Genomic DNA, 12,403 nt, shown 5'->3' with positions numbered 1-12,403 from the left:
ACGAATTCCCTGCTTTTAGTTGACATTTAATTTCTTCGTGAATATGATTTTCCACTGTTCTTTACTAAAACCGCAAATGTTAATAATCTATTACTGCTTCTGATTTCAATATTCATTTGAGAAAATATCGTTATACAAACCGATATACATGTGACATTGTTACTTGTTTGAAATCTCAGAGATTTTCTTTCAACTTGTTGATGTATGTTTCCCCGCTGGACAGGATTGTAAAACCGTTAGTGAGAAACTGTTAATGCTGGCACCAGTGGAATTAATGATTTTTATTTTATTTTATATTATTATTTAAAGGAAAACCCTATAACAAGAGATACTAATATAAAAATATGTGATTGCCTATGTGTAACATATGCATGAACACTTTTTTTTATTTTTTTATTTTAAATTTTCCTTTACGAAGACTTTCATTCTTATCATGCATATGTTATGCCTTCTCTATGGCGAGTGAATTATCAATGTTTTGGACGATCGAAGAGGAGATGATTTTCAGGCGATATTCTAGTGATTTGTGGTCGGATGGAAATTTAAATGAATATGTTTAGGTTCTTGTTTTTACGAGCACAGATGAGAGTGATCACGGTGGCTCAGTGGTTGAGCGCTTACTTCTGGGTTCCCTAGTTTAACCCTCGACCAAATAAGTTTGTGGTGGACAATATCGTGTTCGTGGACTTTATCATTATACTCCCGTTTCCTCCCATATTTTCATTTCACTAATTCTCCCATCATCATTCACTTGCCTAAATCATTGCCTCTCTTGGTCTAAAGGGCATAAACGTGCGACTTTAACTCAAAAGATTTACAAGCATATATGGAAATAAAGTATTTACACACACACACACACACACGATTATATATATATATATATATATATATATATACAGTGACGGATCCAGGATATGATCAAGGGATCATCAAAACCATAGTTGCCGTTTTATCCAGTGTAAAGTAGGATTGAAGCCCATTTTATCCATTGTATAGGCCCTACCTGAGCGCCAATGGGGGCTATAGCCCCTATAGCCCCCCTTGGATCCGCCACTGTAAATATATATATGGATAGATAGATAGATAGATAGATAGATAGATAGATAGATAGATAGATAGATAGATAGGTAGATAGATAGATAGATAGATAGATAGATAGATAGATAGATAGATAGGTATGTATGCCAATAAGACGTAGGATTCCAGGTAAACGAAAAGTTTGAATGTGTGGATGAAGTAGATAGATGAGGCGATTAGGTTTGTTCCTTTTCATAAATGAGAAGTAGATATCTATTGGCGGATAAACATATCGTGATGTAGTAGGAGCTTCGAGTAAAAGGTCATCAATGAGCATGAATACTACGAACTTCAAACTGTGAATATACAGGGTGTTACTAAAATGTGTCACAAAATTTTTTGAACAGATTCCTCAAATTAAAATAAGGAAAGAAGTTCATATGGACCTATGCTTAAATATGGATAGTTTCGGAGTTATAGGGTACCGAAAACATGAAACAAGTAAACTTTAAAAGTTCATAGCTCGACTACTATGGGACTTATCGTAGTCGGGTCAAGATATCACTGAGGAACTGGTATGTAAATTATCCAAGTATCCATGTTTAAGAAATGCTCCAGTACTTGCACACCAATTTTTAGAGAGGTAGGTGGAGAGTGATCAAGTACTCCCAAAGAGTCTCTCTAAAATTGATTGTGCTATTACCGGAGGTACTGAAAGATGGATATTTGGATAGTTTACATACTAATTCCTCAGTGGTGTTTTGACCTGACTACGATCAGTCCTATAATAGTGAAACTATGGACCTTTAAAGTTTATTTTTTTTACGTTTTCGGCACCCTTTAACTATGAAACAATGCACTTCCGACCAGGCCCGTATCCACGGGGGGCTAGGGGGCCGGCACCCCTAAACTTTGGTTAGCCCCCCCTAAAAGTTTCACGATAGGCTTGCAAATGAACTATAATATAGTATGATTGGGTCGGGCCCCCCTAACTTCTACCGGGCCACCCCTAAATTGTTGGGCTGGCTACGGGTCTGCTTCTGACCACAGATCCATATGCACTTTTTTTCTTATTTTGATGGACGGAATCTATTCTCAAAATATTGTGACAATTTTTTTTTAACAACCTGTATATTATGCATATGAGACGCAAGATTCCAAGTAGACAAAAAGTTTGAATAATGGAAAATGGATGTGTGGATGACGTAGCTAGATGCGATGATTAGGTTTGTTTCTGTTCATTAATCGCAAGTAAATGTCTATTGGCGGATATACGTATCGTAGTGCAGTAACAGTTTGGCCTGAAAGCTCATCAATGTGCATGAATTCTACGAACTTCATTCTGTAAATATATATCTGGTATCTTTGACCCACACTCAAGGACTGACAGCGATTGATTGGATATTTATTATTACTAGTGATCAATCATCACAAGCGAACGATGGTATTATAATTGTCGTTTGTGTTGTATCATCGCATCTCATAGGACATATCTTATTGTGAATGTACTGTTACCACCCAGTGTAAGAGACTTTTTCGCTCTTACCTTCATACTCTCTAATATTATAGAACATTTGGTTAAATGATTATGTTGCCTGCTTTTGTTAAGTAACGTTATTTAGCCACCATTCTAAACACTTCTTACAAATGCCTTATAATTCGTAACTACTGGTTTAAAAGCCACATAATATTATGACAATTTTAGCTAGGAGAATTACTTTTTGTTACCGTTAAGTAGACTTGAAAAAGTTATTTTTTGCTGAGTTATCTAGTGAGCTTCTTTTCGTTAAATCGTGCTTCACTTTAACACCATGTTACTAGTAAAATACATGTACATGATTGGTAACCATACCAGTTTTAAGCATGAATGAGCTATAAAAATGCTTAATAATTATCTTTCATTGTCAATGTCTAATGTCCCACTCAGCACCGACATTGTAATACAAGTTGTGCAATATACAATGCAACCCGGAGTTTGGGATAGTAGAACTTTTGAACCTGAAGCGATTGGTCAAACCAAAATGAAACCTTCTTCATGCATATATTTTTAAACTAGAAAGCAACGATTGAAGTACACTAGGAACCACACAGTCTTGCCAGATGTAACCGACGGTGTATTTTTTTTTTTTTTTTTTTTTTTTTTTTTTTTGCAAAACACGTGAATTGACTCATACGTATAGATGTTCTGTCGTTAATTTTCAGTTTGTATAGTTGGGGTAGCTTGGAAAATATGGAGCAGAAAAAAGAATTTCTCAATTCCACCGATAACCAATCGGATGAGGCCTCTGTAAGGGGAAACTAGGGAAATCGTAGTTTTCATAAATTAACATTTTGAACTGGCAACACTGCCGATGTTTCAGTGCATCAAAAGGTGTGTTAAGAATCTGTCTACAATATGTAATTCTTGAAAACAACGATAAACAAACTTTGAAATTATCATGATAAAACCTTTACTTACATGCACCCGGCAACACTCCTATTATCACGAAATAAGTTACAGCTCTACAGGAGATACTGGATGTGCCCCCTGTTTTGATTCAAACACTGGTTCACACGTTGCAGCATGTTGTCAGCAACTTTACGAAGAGTAGAAGTGTTCATGTTCTCAATGGCACTGTGAATGTTTGTTTCTAGGTCTTGTATAGTTCGAGGATAGCTCTTGCTTTAAGTAGCCCCATAGAAATGAATAGCAATGTTGCCGGGTGCATGTAAGTAAAAGTTTTATCATGATAATTTCAAAGTTTCTTTTTCGTTGTTTTCAGGAATTACATAATGTAGACAGATCCTTAACACATCCTTTCATGCACTGAAACATAAGCAATGTTGCCAACTCGGAGTGTTAATTTATGAAAACTACGATTTTCCTAGTTCCCCCTTACAGAGGTCTCATCTGATTGGTTATCGGTGGAAATGAAAAATTCTTTTTTCTACTCCATACTTTCCAAGCTAATACAACTAAACAAACTGAAAATTAACGACAGAATATCCAGACGTATGAGTTGAGTCAATTTACGTGTTTTGTAAAGACAAAAAATAAATAAATATTATTTACAAACATTTATCGTTTAGTCTTCTAAACGTTAGTCTTCTTTTCATATTGGTACGTCCAATAGTGGAATTTAATATACTAGGCAATCCTCTTTCACATGCACTCGCTTATTTTGACCGTAAAATTAATATTTTTATAACGGACTATTTTTAATAAGTACCTTCATATCCTCAATTTCTAAATGTACGTGTGAAGTGGAAACAATAGAAACTTATTTCTCGTTATCTGTTTTTTGTTGTTGTTGTTGTTGTTTTGTTTTTACTCTATAGAGAGTACCGTCTCCTTTAGCCTAACCGGCATAACCGTGGGACGTAAAACTTAAAGATTTCATTTTTCACTCTATAGAGATTCAGCACAAAAATCAGTGGATCGATCTACCTCTTCCAGTTTTAACAAGCAAAAAAGAGCACAATTTCTTCTTTCAACCCTATAGATGTCTCTGATATTTTTAGTTATATAGATAAACCTTTAGCGGAACAATTATTTATATATCCTTGGATGTACTCATATAATATAAAATTTTCAGACAATAACCGGAACAAGAGCAGGTACACAATGAGAAAAGTATTGTTCATTAGTATATAAACAAAAGTTCATTCTATTTTTAAACTGGTGGTAAGAAAGCGTTCTTACTGTTTCAAAAATATAGTGTGTGTGTGTATCCTAAAAGTTTTAATTCTGAACCTGCTTTATGGTATAGCTCAGAAACGTTGTAAGAGATAACATGATTAAATTCAGGCCAATGAATTATTGTTTGTCTCAGTAACCAATTTGGTGTTTCCAAATATAACTTATTTCTCCATGCAAATGCATTCCATTTTCTGAACTATCAGATTGTAAACAAATAAATAAGTCCAAAGCTGGGGCTGCATTTCTTCTTAAGGTTAAAATTTACACCGCATAAAAACAGCTTTTATTAGAGGTCTGTGCGTTTGCTATCGCGGATATCGTCAACAATATAACATTTTTCTGATATATGGAGTATTTTTATTTTATTTATTTCTTTTTAGTTTTGAGGATGACGGAGAAAATTGTGTAGATACTCTTAATTTTTTTTCAGCCTTAGATTCAGGGGCAAAAGTGAAAGGGAACGCGGGTGGACGCTGCCCCACTGCCACATTTGTTAATGGAAACTTGACGCACCGTGACCCACTCTGACTCATCACTCACTATGACCCACCGTGAACCACTCTTATCCACTGTGACCTACTTTGACTCACCAAAATCCATCGTCATCAACTCTGAACACGATCCACGGCCTCTTCTGTACTGACTAAAGAGTTTACACTTGTAATAAAACAAGACTGTGAAATTGTCACTAATCGGAGTTTGAATTTCTAGTCAAACGCTCAAGCACCACTCTGTTAGAATAACGGTGAATCTGACCTTTATGATATAAAATGGTAAAGTGTTTGTCAGTGAGGAAATTGAAACAGTTCGAGGTGGGGGGAAATTAGTGTGTGCCTAAAATATATTTGTACTAAGAGAGTATTCTTGCAAGTGTTAATTTCTGAACGCATTCCAAAAGAAACTTCTATTCGCAGGAAAATACCCCTGTACAATATGGAAAAGGTTATGGTTTCTCAGTTTACAGTATTTTTCTCACAAAAGATTTAAAAAATAAGTTTTTCGTAGTGTATAAAGGTGCTCGGGTACCCTATGTGAGAGAATCTCCATAAAGTATGTTCATAATTGTAATTTGTGTAATCACTAAAACACCACGTTAAATTTAAGTTACAAATATGCATAATTGCAATTATTATGAATATTTATTCAAAAGTAGTTTACCTAAAGCAAAGAAGAGACTTATTAAAAATTAGGTACAAAGTTGAATAACACAAATAAGCCATTAGTAATACAAGTATACATTTTCCATAACTCGTAATTTGTCACCTTAAAAAAACGAATCTGAAATCTTGTTTATTTCCTGTTGGCCTCCAGAACTTTTTCGTGGTAAATCATCCGCAGCGGAATGATGTCCATCCTTCAGCCAAGAAATAACTAAAGTCTGTTCCAGGCAACCTGATAGGAAACTCCCCTACCTCCCACCACTTACCACTGCAGAAGGGGAAAGCAAGTCGGTGACCTTCACAGAGAGGGAAGTTTTTCTAATAAACAGAATCGGGCAAACTCTAAATTCGTTCGTCAATTCGCTCGTATCTGACATTGAGAAAGCATTGCTCTTCGTTTTAGCTATCAACCCCAAATAACAATCAACTACTGTTTTTAATTTTTATCCTGTAGAAAAGTATTGCATATCATTTATATACTAAAGTTTACTCTACTGTAAAACATTTTATTGTCTTGCCAAAAATCGGAAACATTAAAATCAATAAGACTTCAATCTGACAATTTTTTTATGAATGTGGAAGTTGATCTCTAACACGAATACAAAAACGGGAAATGATGGGTTTCGAAAATAAAATGTCGATAAAAAAAAATTGGAACAAACGAGGCATAAATCCAGGCGAAGGCGAATTAAAACGCTATATAAGCTTTTATTTCACAACAACTACAGATCACGAAGAGAAATATTAAAGTTAATATGCATAAGATAAGTATGACACGTTCCTTGTATGGGAAATAAGCACTAAGTCACCAAAACCTATTCAAAAACTAGGAGAAAGGGACTATTAAGTGGGCTTCCGGCTTCCGGACAATGTAAAGCGGATCTTTGAAGGTTGGTTGATAAGAAAAATGGTACATTGACTTTTCGCAGGTTAAAATCTAATGGAAATGTTTGTTTCTGCTACGATGAGCTTTTCAACCCTAAGGCAAAGCGTTCGTTATTTTTGTATAATTTAACAAACTCTTATTCATATATATATATATATATATATATATATATATATATATATATATATATATACAGAGTGTTGATTAATTCGTGTGTCAATTTCATTTGTTCACTGTGCAAAAGTGGTATGAGGTAAAGCCGTGGAATTTGGTGTAACTTTAGACGAAGGACATAAGTTTTGTTTCGCCATAGAAGTATGCCACTTGTACTAAAGATTGAAGAGATATAGGGTCAACGGTCAAATTTCGATTTTTTCCTTATGGGATTCCAATGTTAAATTCTGAAAGAGTCTGAAAAAACGTAAATCGAAGTGATAACAAAGAAAAAGCTGTATGGTATGATTCTATGTCGCCAGCCGACCAAATATGCGTCAATCAAGTGTCAAGATCAGAAGTCACGGTCAGACCAAGGTCACAGGTCATCTTGAGAACCCACTTGAATACACTGAAAACAACGCAATGTCCGTACCTCATCATGTCAAATGGGTACAATAATCAAGTCTTGTTACAACATAAGACTATCCTGCACGCTCGAGGCCGCTGTGGCCCAGTGGTAGAGTTTTTACCTGTGGTGCATGGGGTTCTGGTTCGATCCCAGCTCGCACCAAGTGAACTTTGTGGTGGACAAGCACCGCGTGTGTGGGTTTCCTCAGAGATCTCCCGTTTCCTCCCATTTTCTTCATTCCACCATTTCTCATGATCACCTTCTCCTTTAGCCTAGCCGGCATAATTGTAGGACGTAAAACTCAAAGATTTCATTCCATTTTATATTCTGCACGCTATAACCGCCCCTCTCTTGCAATTTAAATATTGCAAATGATTATTCCTATTAATGGAGACCGATATTTCTAAGACAATGAAAAGTAACTTCCCCCTTCTTCTGCAAGAGATGCTCAGCAAACAAAATTATTATTGGAATAATATTATCAGTGTTTATATATAGTTCTTTTCCTTCTTGTTCTTTTTAATGTAAGAACATCTGTTAATAAGATAGGAAAGGAGAAGGTTTTTTTTTTTCAATATTTCAGGTTCTATTTTTATCAACTTAACGCTCTGATAATTTACCCATACATATAATTTATCCATTAACAGATGTTCTTTTTAATGTAAGAACATCTGTTAATAAGATAGGAAAGGAGAAGTTTTTTTTTCAGTATTTCAGGTTCTATTTTTATTAACTTAACGCTCTGATAATTTACCCATACATATAATTTACCCATTAACAGATGTTCTTTTTAATGTGAGAACATCTGTTAATAAGATAGGAAAGGAGAAGTTTTTTTTTCAGTATTTCAGGTTCTATTTTTATCAACTTAAGGCTCTGATAATTTACCCATACATATAATTCACCCATACATATAATTTACCCATTAACAGATGTTCTTTTTAATGTAAGAACATCTGTTAATAAGATAGGAAAGAAGAAGTTTTTTTTCAGTATTTCAGGTTCTATTTTTATCAACTTAACGCTCTGATAATTTACCCATACATATTGTACTTGGTTTTCGAATTTACACCGTGTGCGTGGGTTTTCTCGGGTTCTCCCACTTTCTTCATTCCACCATTTCATTCATTTCTCATGACCGTCTTCTTTAGCCTAGCCGGCATAATCGTGGGACATAAAACTTATAAAGATTTCATTTTCGGTTTTCAAATTTATATTTTGAATTTTTTGTACTAATAAGTAAATACTTATTCAATTACCAACCCCTGCCATCCCTTGCTATTCCAACATTATGTCTCAAGCCCGACTGCCGAAAAGAAGGGAAATAAACAATACAACTGTTTACTGTTACAACTGTTACTTACCTCACCAAAACAGGCAAATGTAATTAAGTGTTTTAGAATACATAGTGTTATTATGAAAGTTGTCATTTATAATTTAGACATATTTAGATACAATTTATACTTCCGTGTGCGGGGGCTGATGGTGGAAGATGGAACACCAACACTTACCTGTACTTGAGCGTGGTGCGGGGAAAAACTTTTTCCTATCAGGTTACGTGAAACAGATTATAGCTCGTCTACTTTGAGCTTGTCTAGCGGTGGGCCATCAACATTGATGAACAACAAGTTAGACAATGTTTGAGCACTTAGTCTATTTCTAATATCAGTCATCTGTAAATTCATAAAGGGGAAATCCCTGTTCGCACTCTGTCGTGGAAATTGATAATACTTCTACCCGATTTCTGCAACTCCTCATCGACAATCTGCTTGTTAGACTTAAGTCTGATAACGATTTTTCTTTTTCAGTTCCGAAATACTCAGCAAGAAGTATCATCTCTCTATCACCATACAACATCTTTTCCACATCGACCATGTCAGCTGGCAAAGTCGACTCATGGAGAACAGAAACTTCATCTACCACGCCTTCGATAGGGAATCTTGTGAATAAATTATCAATTAAAGCCTGATAAACTGATGATTTCTTATTTGTTTATAAATTTAATTTTTGTAGTTACACATGAAGGTTTGATGCCATTACCAAGTTCCCTCCCCCGTCTAGAAAGCGAAAGGGAACGAGGTTCCTGGAAAGTGTTCAGAGGTGAATGGGAATTTCCCTCCTTCTTCCCCTTCAATTACCACACTGATGTTTGCCATGTGCCAAATTACGATGAATTTCAATTAAATTATCATAGTATAATTATTTCCTTGTTGAATTATCGATACTTTTCAGTGGAAAAAAGGATGAAATTTGAAAGTTCCAAATTAAGGTAAGTAGACAAACTTAAAGGGAAAAAAGAAGTGTAAAATTTTCCTTATAATTATGCATACAATCCAAACTTCAAATTTCCGTGTAATTAAGCTTACAGTACAAATTTTATCCTATTTTTCTCACAACTTTATGGGTTGATTGCCCTGTGCTGTAAGCGTTCCATATAATAAACATAAGTTCCAGCAATTATTATAGTAGAAAGCAATTGATATATGAAGCCAAGCACTGCACTTTTTGTTTCTGATTTTTTTTTCTTAAATAACATCGATCGTTTTCGAACATTTTTACAAACCAACTCACTACCAATTTTCCATATATAGAACGTGCCCCCCCCCCCCATAAAGGAGAATTTAAAAAATGCTAGGACACATTCTTTTTATTTTCAATAAAGAGTTAATACACTGAATTTCAGCTCCGTAAGTTTAACGGCTTGCGAGATACTAATTTTTTTTTCCCGCAAAAATTCAGATCCTCACTACCTCCTTAGGATATTATGCATTATAATGAAAGCAATATAACATCTCAGTTTGGATTAAGTCCTAACTATATACCAAAAGTAGTTTCATTTGACTTTGCAATTTGACCGTGATGATCAGGTACACATAGTTACATTCAATTTTTTATATAATAATTTATATATTTCCGTTGTTTCAAAAATGTATTTTCCAGTAGTTAGCTTCTCTAAAAACTCACAGGTCTCGAAAGCCAAGTAGTAGTATAAGTCCTATTGCTATTATTACAATTAAAAATATCAATATCCAAAAGTGCCTGAAGTTCTTTTTTCACTTGGTTAGATATACTCACCTCAGGTAAGTAGACAGAAACAAATGGAAAAGGAGGGGAAATGAAGGTCTTGAAAGTAAAACGAAGACAAATTTACTAGTCTTCAGAAGATACTGTCTACAATGCAATGAGCAGAGTGGGTCGGTAGATCAGACTGAGTCGGTGGGTTGCAGTGGGTCATGGTGGGTGGTGGGTCGCAGTGGGTCATGGTGGGTGGTGGTAAGCAGTGGGTCACGGTGGGTGGTAGGTCACAGTGGGTCATATGCGGTTGACCTACGACCCAGTGACCCACTCAGAAAACTTGACCCACTGACTCACCGACCCACTGATCCACTCCATCTCTGTTGCTGGCATCGAAGGCCGTACGTATTCAACAGCGAACTCGCTCATCGTACACTACACTATTATAACAGGGTCATAAAATCTGTTATAATAGTAATCAACATATTTACTTACTAAAAAAAAGGAGAAAAATCTATTTATTTATCATTTTAATGGGGAAGTTAACCCTTTATATTTTGGACTAGTCTCTCAATGTTCGGTGGTGCACTGAATGTTCCAATGCGGAGAACTTTCAAGAACATCTGTTATCCAAAAAAAAAAAAAAAAAAATCAGTTTAAGGGAGTATATATATAAAAAATACACTTTCATTAATGGATGAGGCTGGCCGGAAGAAAAGGTTCAATGTAACACATATTGCTCAATGCTCATGACAACAAACGCTAGAACTACAATTTGTTTCAAGAGGTATGTATCATATTTTTGATAAATCCCTGTTTGCTTTCTTTCTAATTTTCAAGCATGAATGTCATCTACAAATTATTCAATAATTAACATTATTGGAAAGTTTAAACTGGAAATTCCTTTGTTAACTTTTGAGCTCCTTCGTGGCTAAGCGTTAGCATATGGGGGTTTGGGGTGGGAGACACGGGTTTGTTTCCCGGCGGGAGCTCATGTGGTTCGGATTCCACGTTAATCTGTAGGTCCCGTCTCATATAGCCTCGCTGCTGTAAGGGACTTTAAAGTCAAAATCAACTCAACTCCTTCGTTAACTTTTTTTTTCAGGATTTCTCTCAGTGGTGAATACAAGATTCGTTTGGAACAATTTTCCAGGAGATATTATTATTATTGTTAATAATAGTAACAATAATAATATTCAAGAACAATGTGAAGTGACTAATTGACAGACTTGTTTTTTTTTTTCTGACAGATCGAAACATCGAAATATCAATGAAAGTGAATACATTTGAAATATTTCCATTTTGGATCCCAAAAAAATCCAATATATTTCTATCAAAAATTTTCTTGTATGCCTTATATCTGGAGAATTACATACAGTGTAGGCAAACCGAAACTATCAGTTAACTCAATATGATGTGCTGATTCCGTATAAAATACGAAAACTCGATTAAGGGGCCGTTCAAAAATTTTGGGTCCCCCTGATCCAAAAATTAATTACTGGGCAAGATTGCAATCTTTTGTTCCATTTTTTTAAATCACTCCTAAAATTCTTATCTTATTTTTTCATAATTCGACTAGCAAAAATAAGATTTTAATGAATGTTTAGGAATTATCCAAGATACAGCAGATATGATCAATCACAATTTTCACTTAAGCTGAGTCTCGAAACGAGGGTTTATTTTTATTATTATTTTAACATTCCTGATATTAATTTTCACAAATATAAGCTGTTTATAGCAAAGTTTTTTTTTTTTTTTTTTTTTTTTAAGGAGTTTGTTAATGAATAATTACAGTAACTGAAATGCAAGTCCACCTAGTTCAGTTTCCTAAATCCGTCTTTGGAGTTTTAGGCCCCTATGTTAACCCTCGCAGTACCTAGGTATTTATTTTTTGTAACGTGGACTACCATGGAAGAGGAAGGGTGTATTTTGTGCCCAGCGGTTAAGATTAAATATATCTGGGAAAAGAAACTAACTAGAAGCTCTCACAAAAAATCTACAGGGACTAAAGTGAGCAGTACATAGGGTGAGACTACTAGCTATTTATTATGATGTTATCTAGGCAGTGTTGCCAATTTGTG

This window comes from Thermobia domestica, chromosome 15 (genome assembly GCF_964235325.1).
Source record: "Thermobia domestica chromosome 15, izTheDome1.hap1.1, whole genome shotgun sequence".
NCBI lineage: Eukaryota > Metazoa > Arthropoda > Insecta > Zygentoma > Lepismatidae > Thermobia > Thermobia domestica.
The sequence above is the reverse complement of the archived record's forward strand: the minus strand, read 5'-3'. Positions refer to the sequence as shown.